Here is a 9,232-nt window from a genome sequence, read left to right as displayed (position 1 = left end):
TAACACCCGATCTAGTGTTTACTCCAATTCCAGACCCTGACAATCTAGAGGGGACTCATTTCTTGCAGCCTGGAGACTGGGTGGTTGCAAAAAGACACGTAATAAAGGCCTTGGACCCAAGGTTTGACGGACCATACCAAGTTCTGTTGTCAACACCTACTTCTGTAAAAGTGGATACATGCCTCCCACTGCAAGAAAGTTCCCGAGCCAGAGGAAAAGTGATGGGTGGGATCCCGGCGTTGTTTGGGTGGGGGAGGTAATGGACATTTTGATTTTGACTTTTGCATTTTGTCTTATTGGACTGTCTTCTTATTGGGAAACACCACTACGAACGATCCACATGGAGAAGCAATGGACTGGATGGGAAAATATTTCCCACATGTGTATGCCCAACCTCAGGAGTGGAGAGGACATTTTGCGGACTTGTCTATTATCTGTCCCCACTCCTATAGAGACTCTTTGAGACACATACTCAAACATACACCCCTTTAAGTGTCTAATATGACTATGATGATATTGATGTTGATAAATCTAAGATTACTGTATTGTAAACTTGATTGACTTGCAATATTTGATATTATGTCTTCATATCCTAGATGGACATAGAGTGCATCATTCCTACCTGGGAACCCGGCACCTATGGGTGACAGAACCAGGAGATAATGGTGGCTCTGAGGTCCAAATGGGGGAATGATAGAGGTCAATCAATATTTTTAATAACCTAACATAAGAAAGATAAGGAAACAGTGTAATAAATGTGACATTAGTTATTTGGTTATATAATGTTATGTATTATATGTAAAACATTCCGGAAGTTGCTAGTAGAATTTGGATATAGAATCATATGTAAAAAGGTATATTCAAGCGCTTATTTGAATATTGATTTTAGAATACTAAATGTATGATTAATTAGATTTTATTCAGCTATCTTACTGAATCCCAACTTACTAACAATGTACTGACCCCAAGTAGGTGGCTGAACCAGTTTTGTTTATGTGTAAACTAAAAACAATGCCCTCTCTTTTGATGTGCAAATTGTTGATGGACTTTGAAGATTACCTTTCTTGTCTGACAAGAAATGTAATTAACAAAAGTACTCAGCCAGTAGTCAAGAGACAAGGTATTTAGACAGCCAGGAGTCGACCTTTATTATCACATGTAACTGTTTTTATGTCTACTTCAAACAGCTTTGTTGATAAGCTTTTTTTTTATTTACAGTCATGTTGTAACCTGTTGGAATGAGGGGTTGGTCACCAAAGGTACATTGTAACTAAATAAGAAACTAGGTATCAGTTAACATTTGGAAACGCCTTCTTTACAACTTGCATATAAACTAGCAATGTACAACAATAAACAGAACTCATACTGATATCACTAGACAGTCTGTGTAGTGGCTTATTATGGTTCTCTATGAGTACTCTATATAATATTTCCTCTTAATTTGGATACAGGCAACATTCGCATTTCGGTCTGCGTTCCAGACCCCCCACAAACTCGTAAACTTTACAGGTCAAATGGCAAGAAGAAACAATAAGCGAGGGGCTGATGATGACCGCTCTATTGTATTATATCAGTAATGGTTGCCATTTTAACCTGAAAGTGCATGTAATCATGCAGAGATACAAGGGTTAAATTGTACAGATGAGATGTAATTTTGGTTATCAAGCAGACCCTCAGCAGATGTTGCAGAGTGCCACATCCCCCAAGAAGGTGGGAGGGACCCGACAACAAAGGGAGTCAGTTGGCTCTTGGAGGGGGAAGGGAGTAGAGTAACATGTGAGCCAAGAACAAAGGGCAGAGCGAGAGAGAGCTCCTGGGACCTTAACCCACTCTGCCATTTTTGTGCCAGTCCACGCTGTGAAGGGGATTATTATGTGATGAGCTCTGAGGAAGCAAGACAGAGCTGGAGCTAAAGACAGAGAGGATAAGTTGTACAAGGACCTCCCTGCTCATGCTGTTTCTAACTTTTGGTGGAGAGCAGTAATGGTCAGCTAGCACGCTGATGAAATTGTCCCCGCATGCGTCCTTCCAGGTACCGCGTGACGGAATGGAATTGTGAGTACCAAGTGAAAATTGTAATGCAATTTGAATGGAGCCCCACAGCAGAGGTTAATCTAAACTAGACTGTGTATATCGAGAATTGAATCTAACTGTTAGCAAAGATATTCCTGCTACAAGCGAAGTAAGAGATATTTCCAAGAGCATCATAGACTGTATTGTCAATAACGCTGCTGAAGGAGCCACCTTTAAAGTCGTGATAACCAAATGATCATCCATCTACGGCTTATTTGTAATATCGCATGTTATACTTTGATTGACTTGTAACCTGGAATGTACATAAGTAATTGTAGTAAAGTTAAAGCTGTTTCACGAAATCCCAGTGTCAGACGTCCATCCTGCACTCCATATAACTGAAGCAGCTCCCTTGACAAAAGGGCATGGTGTGGAACCCGGGATCATCAGGTTAGTGAAGCCACCCTGCCACGTGACATGAGAACTATAGCCCTTGCTAGCCTGTTGTATTAACCCCTGGTTCACCACAATGGAGTTCCCTAACATCTTGGCGTGGTGGGAATGGGTTAAAAAGAAAACCAAAACTTTCTTTAAGTCTGTAGGATACAAAAGAGCGAGAGAGAAAAGGAAGGAGTACATAAGGCTCAGCGCCCGTCTATGCTTCCTTTTAAAGCTCCGTGAGAGTGGTATGGAGGTCCAGCAGGACATAATACAGATTAAGAGGAATATAAACAACTACCTAACACAGAAAGGCAGAAGCATTATATACAGAGCTAAAGCGGAAAAAATGGAGCATGATGAAAAATGCACACGTTTCTTTTTTGCCAAAAAACCTACCTTTGAGTGTGTGGTGAATGAGGAGGAGTGTGAGGTGAGGTGGGAGGGGGTGCATGAGGTGATTGCGGGGTTCTATGAGGAGTTGTATGCGGATAAGTGGAGGGATGAATGTCTGGAGAATGAGGTATTGAGTGAGGTAGAGGGTAGGTTTGGGGATGTGGAGCGGGTATCCACTATGCGGGAGGTGACCACAAACGAAGTATTTGAGGTAACACAGAGCTTGGCCTTAAATAAGACGCCCGGTGCAGATGGGTTACCGGTAGAATTCTATCGGAGGTTGTGGAATGTGGTGGGCAAGGACTTGTGTGAGGTGTGCAAGTACATGTGGACGAATGCAGAGATGGCTGATAGTATGCGTGAGGGTGTGGTTGTGCTGATCCCAAAGAAGGGGGATCTGAAGCGGTTAAAAAATTGGCGCCCCATCACATTGTTAAACAGCGATTACAAAATCTACGCCAAGATAATTGCCAACCGTATGCGTGACGTGGTGGAGTGTGTTGTGAGTGAGGACCAGTATTGTGCGGTGCCTGGGAGACGTGTGCATGAGAGTTTGTGTCTGATGAGGGATGTGTTGTGGGACGGCAAGAAGCGAAAGAAGAATGTGTATGTGGTGAGTGTGGATTTTGAGAAGGCGTATGACAGGTTGTCGCATGGGTTTTTGTTTCGTGTGTTGTTGCGAATTGGATTCCCGGCTGAGTTTGTGTGCAGAGTGAGGAGTTTGTATGAAAGTATCTTTAGTAGAATGTTGGTAAATGGGAAGGTTGGAAGGAGAGTGAATGTGAAGTCAGGAGTGCGCCAGGGGTGTCCTTTGTCGGCCGTGGCGTTTATCTGCGCCATGGAGCCTTTACTATGCATGATTAGAAAAGATAAGGTGGTGCGGGGGATTCATATCCCTGGCAGCAATGGGAGAGAATGGAAGGTGAGTGCTTATATGGATGATGTGTGTGTGATGTGTGAGCCTGAGTGTGCTGTGAGGAGGGTGAGACTGTTGGTGTCAGTGTTTTGCGGGGCGTCTGCTTTTCAAGTGAATTGGGATAAGAGTGAATGTAAGGTGTTTGGTGAGGCTATGTTGAGTGTTGTGTAAATAAAGCCTTTCAGGTTTTAAAAAAAAAAAAAAAAATCTGTTCTTATCAGTTTAATATCTGATACGTCCCCTATCTGGGGACCATATATTAAATGGATTTTTAGAACAGGGAGCTGGAAAAAGAGCTTGCTCTGTCCACTCCGCGCATTGACCTGGTATTGCAGTACCTCCAGGACCGGTGCACCCCCTTTCTTATTTCAGTATTCAAAAACAGAAACGACGAGCAAGAGGTGCAGCGCAGCTGTGGCTGCTGCTACCCAAGCACTTTGATTGACACTCAGCCCGTCTGCTGTGCCGTGGAGCTCGCAACATTGTATCCACTGAGCAGCTGAGTCTGCTAGAGTGTGCACCGCACAGGTACAACTGGAAGCAAAACAAAACACACACACACCAGTTCATATGGCAGCCGCACTCTATAGTTCGTACCTACCGCTGCGCTAATAGCCAAGTTGGAAACATCGGGCAGGCACAGCGTATCCTGGCAGCCTGCGTCTGTATGCTCCACATATTCGGGTCATGGGTGTATGTGCAGGGGGTGCGGTCGCATCTGGGGCCCGGAGCCCTAGGGGGCCCATAAAGTCTCTCTTCCCCACATTGTAAACCAATGCTATCAATGAAGCCTTATAGTTTGGGGGCCCAGTTCCAGACTTTGTACTGGGGCCCCGCAGCTTCAAGTTACACCTCCGGATCAGGATAATGCTAAGCCATTCCAACCAGCCTGTGTGAGTGACCTGCAGTCGCTGGTAGTCGAAAAGCGACTGCCCAGCCAGCCCCGGATGCGCGCTTCAGAGTGGACAGACAGCAGCTGACCCCCAATCACACAGGTCCGAGGCTTGCTATGCAGCACGGAATACCTCATTGAACTGCAGCGCTCCACGCGGGCTGAGATACACGCTCCACGTGGGATGTGCAGTATTCGTCCATGAAGATCCAGGCCAACGCTTAGAGATGGAGCAACACTCGGGGAGCAAAGAACTCCAACGAACGGACGTCTACTTTAAAAGGATGTATTGCTTTATTCAATGCATGGACACAGAAAAGGTTCAAGCGCTTGATTACAGACCGCAGTCAATACAGTAAAGAAAAAAATGTGTCTGTTAACTGTAAACTTGCATGGAGCTCGTTTGTGAGCCACTGACTGACTGAATGCTGCTGCTGCTGCCGCCGCCGCCGCTGCTGCCTGTCTGAAACTTGGTCTGACGTTACATGCACCACCAGGGATAAGGCCTTGCCTATAAGCATTCCCCAGCTAGCAAAAGCGGAACCTCCCTGCCTATTCCTCACCATGGAAGAACGGAACCTACCTTTTTTTAAAAAAAAAGAAAGCCACAGCAGCCAACTAGATTTTGGTAGGCCGCTGTCTCCCCCTTGTGTGCTGCATTAAAAATGCACTCCGCTAAAATAACAATGATCCACGAAATAGAGCGTATGGAGAGAATGACGCTTCTAGATGAGCCGTCAGGCTATGATAAATTGTATCACACCTGGGCGATATGGATAGATGCCCCGGAGCTCACCCCTATTTACTAGGTGGTTACAGACAGGGACATGTGAGTAACACGTTTAGAAAAAGGAGGAAAGGCTCGGGTGGTAGACTGTACTCGGAGGTGGTGCAGGGGGGAACACCGGAGATCCCCACAAAGTCGGAGGACCCGGTGGAAGTACCCCCTGCGGAGCCATCCCAGAAGGCCCCTCCCCCTCCCTGCCAGGAGGGGGCGCGGAGTGTCACCTCCAAAGGTGCAGAGGCGGAAGCAAGCCGAGTACCCACCCCAGTTGAGGGGACAGAGACGGTTATGGGAGCTGGCCTGCTAACCCCCATGGAGGTTCCGGAGGTGATCGAATCAATTTGGGATCTTACGCAGATCCCTCTCTCGGGCACCGTAGGGGGTCCACTAAGTGAGGTAGGTTCCTCTCCAGCATCCCCGTTCACGATAGATTCAGATGCGGGGGGGGGGGGGGGGGGTGAGAGTGCCAGCGAGGTCTTTGGCTTGCCCGGAGACTTCTAAAGAGAAGACCCACGCATATCCCTAGTCTCCAATGGCTGCTCTATCGGGACTCACTTTTAATGTCAGAAGCATCGAGAGCCACATGAGGAGGGTCGCCCTCTTCAGCTATCTGACAATTTTTGCTGCCTCCGTTTTTTTCCTACAGGAGTGCGGGATCCCGCATAGGGCCCAGTACAAAAAATCCCAAGATGACTGGGTACATGGGCCGGCGGTCTGGTCCGGCTCTAACGAGACCAGATCGGCGGGGGTCGCCATTCTTTTTAAAGGGAACGTTTTAATTGACGTTATTAATGAAATTTTTCCAGGCAGAGTTTTATTGGTCAAAGCTTTTATCAATGGTATTAAGTGGCAGTTTTTAAACTTTTATGGGTCAACAGATAAAAATGAAAGAGCTGAAATGCTAGAGATTTTTCCACTTTTTATAAATGATTCAGAACCTCTGATTTTAGCAGGTGATTTTAATTGTATTTTAAAGGGGGAACGCCGGCTTTCTAGCTCAGTGAGCATGAACTACGATAAGAGCTCTTCCATATTAAAAAATGTGATTTTAGACAGGAAGCTCACTGATGCTTTTAAAAAATGTAACCCTAACGCATCAGAGGAAGCCGGCGTCACCTGGAGCAACAGACTGTGCAGCTCCAGGATTGATTTTATGTTCTGCTCTTACCAAGTACTGCCTTTTAGATGTGACCTTTTTACCAATGTTTTCTCTGACCATAAGCTTTTATATTTTAAAGTTGATACCGTTTTTAAGAGAAAATCCGTTAAGAATGCCTGGAAGTTTAACGTGTCCCTTTTAGAAGATCCGCAGGTTTTATCTGATTTTATCACTTTTTATAAAGACTGCAGGCGAGTGGGGGGCGTGGCCTAGCCGAGCTGAAAGATGGCAGCATAATCTTAGCGCTCCGGCTGTTACCACCGCAAAACCAACTTTAAAGCAGCCCTCCGCTTACCTGCAAAGCTACAGCGAGTCCTCCGGTCCTCCCTGCTTTGGAGATGACACGCCGACGGCCCTCCCGGTCTCAACCGAGACGCTTAGAGGAGTTCTTTCTCCCGTCGGAGGTCCCGCGCATGAGCGCTGACAGCCTCCCGGCTTCTCCTGTATCGGAAGCAGCGCGCGGAGGAGAGGAGAATGCCGGCATTGAATCGGACCCCGCAGAAAGCCGCCCGCTGGACCGGGAACTGCAGGACTCGGCGAGTGAAGACTCTTCACCCTCCCCTCATGACCAGAGTGATAGAGAGAGACAGAGTCCCCCAGCACACTCCCACACTAAAATGGCGGCGGCCATTACAGTCTCCACAAAACATGGCCACCAACATAAAGCTGTGATAGATTCAGGTGTTTCACCTACACAGCAGTCCCGGCCAGAGCAAGATAAAGCTCCTATGCAGGACTATGAATCAGGGGATTTGCTACCTGCCAACCCCCACAGTTCACCCCATTCGCTAGCAGGAGGAAAAAGGCAGAAACCCCCCACACATGCTCATAACAAAATGGCTACTACCATATCTGTGCATACAAAGCAGGGGTCCCAATATACACAGTTCTCCCCATCGGATAGTCCGCTGAAACAACGCCCCAGAACAGACGAGGAGCGCGCCCTTGACAATCAACCAGAATCTATACATAAATTCATAATGGCCCTACCATCGTCATCCCAGCCGGCTTCAGAAGAGTTCATTAAAAACATGGTAGTGGCCCTTAGCGACTCCTTCCAAGCAAGCTTCAGATCTCTCAACTCATCCATAAGAAGTACAATTGATTCTATTGGAGAGAGAGTGTCGCATACCGAAAATAAAATGGGTGAAATAACACAATCCCATAATGCCTTAATCGACGCGCACTACGACCTGGTAGAAGAAGTTTCCCAGCTCAAAACCAAGCTCGCCGATATAGAAGATAGAAATAGGCGAAATAATATTAAATTCAGTGGTATTCCGGAGTCTATTGCACCATCAGAACTGTCCAATTACTTAAAAAAATTCATGGCAACTCTCCTTCCAGAGGCCACTCCACACGACTTAACCATCGATAGAGCCCATAGTCTCCCTAAACCAAAATTTGTACCTGAATCTAACCCGAGAGACACCATAGCTAGGATCCACTTTTATCATATAAAGGAAGCCCTGATGAGTGCAACTCGTAAAAAGAACCAGCTTCCAGCGCCCTTCTCAAATATCCGACTCTTCGCGGACCTCTCACAGGCCACCATGAACGAGAGGAAAAAATTCCAACCATTCCTGACAGCCCTACGTCAAGCCAACATCTTATACCGATGGGGCTTCCCAGCAAAAATAATTATACGTAAAGACAACGTCACGCATATCTTTAAAAAACCAGAGGACTTCCAACAAATACCAAAATCCTGGGGAGTCAAGCTGCCGCTACCACAGCAAACCCAGTCTCCACCAAAGAAACAGGGAAAACAAACCCAAGAATGGACCCAGACCTAATCCATTAAGCGGATCTACCTTTCATCCATAACAACTACTAAGGTGGTTGTGCCCCAAAAAAGCTCCTTGACAGGCGAACTTTCTCGTCCCCCCCTTTATTCAGCGTGCACACGCACCTTGCTGAATCGACATACTTCATGACGTCTACCTCAAATACAAACAAGCTTGTTAAATCTAAAACTGTTTGCTGTTTAAAATTCCTCTATTTTTTCTCTGTATTACTAACAACTACACACAAATGTGAAAATGCTAATGTAACCCTAGACATCTGCAGAACACCTGTTTTATCTTTTTATGTTAAAACCTTCCTACCTTCTCACTTTTCACAGAAAGATACAGGGCTTCCACAGACACTCAAATCAATCCCACATAAACAAAAATGTCCATAAAAATTCTCTCCTTAAACGTAAACGGGCTAAACTCGCCATTTAAAAGATCCTCATTTTGGAAGGAGGCAATCAACTCAAAAGCCGAAATAATATGTGCACGGGAGACACACTTTGCTTCTGATGCCTGCCCAACTATGACACATAAAAAATTCCCAAAAATTTTCAAAGCCTGCGCTTCTAAAAAACAAGCAGGAGTCCTGATAGCCTTCAAAGACTCGCTGCATATTGATATAACACACCAAGAATCAGACCCCAAAGGCAGATTTCTAATCCTGTCAGGCCACGTAAATGGCAAGCCGTTAACTATTGCCAACATCTACACCCCAAATACAGCCCAAGTCCGATTTTTAAATAAAACCATAAAAAAGATAAGAAAATGTGAAATCGGCACCCTACTAATCTGTGGAGACTTCAACTCCGTACCAGATAACACTCTCGATTCTACAAAA

General features: G+C 45.8%; 1 non-coding gene across 1 annotated transcript; it reads left to right on the top strand.

Moving 5' to 3' along the window:
- The first annotated feature begins 3,936 nt into the window (after window positions 1–3,936).
- On the top strand, window positions 3,937–4,123 carry LOC136573876 (U2 spliceosomal RNA). The gene has a single exon (XR_010786092.1). It is a non-coding gene; the product is annotated as a U2 spliceosomal RNA (small nuclear RNA).
- Window positions 4,124–9,232: the final 5,109 nt, after the last annotated feature.

Source organism: Eleutherodactylus coqui, chromosome 7, assembly GCF_035609145.1.
Source record: "Eleutherodactylus coqui strain aEleCoq1 chromosome 7, aEleCoq1.hap1, whole genome shotgun sequence".
In the NCBI taxonomy this organism is placed as follows: Eukaryota; Metazoa; Chordata; class Amphibia; order Anura; family Eleutherodactylidae; genus Eleutherodactylus; species Eleutherodactylus coqui.
The sequence above is the reverse complement of the archived record's forward strand: the minus strand, read 5'-3'. Positions and strand labels throughout refer to the sequence as shown.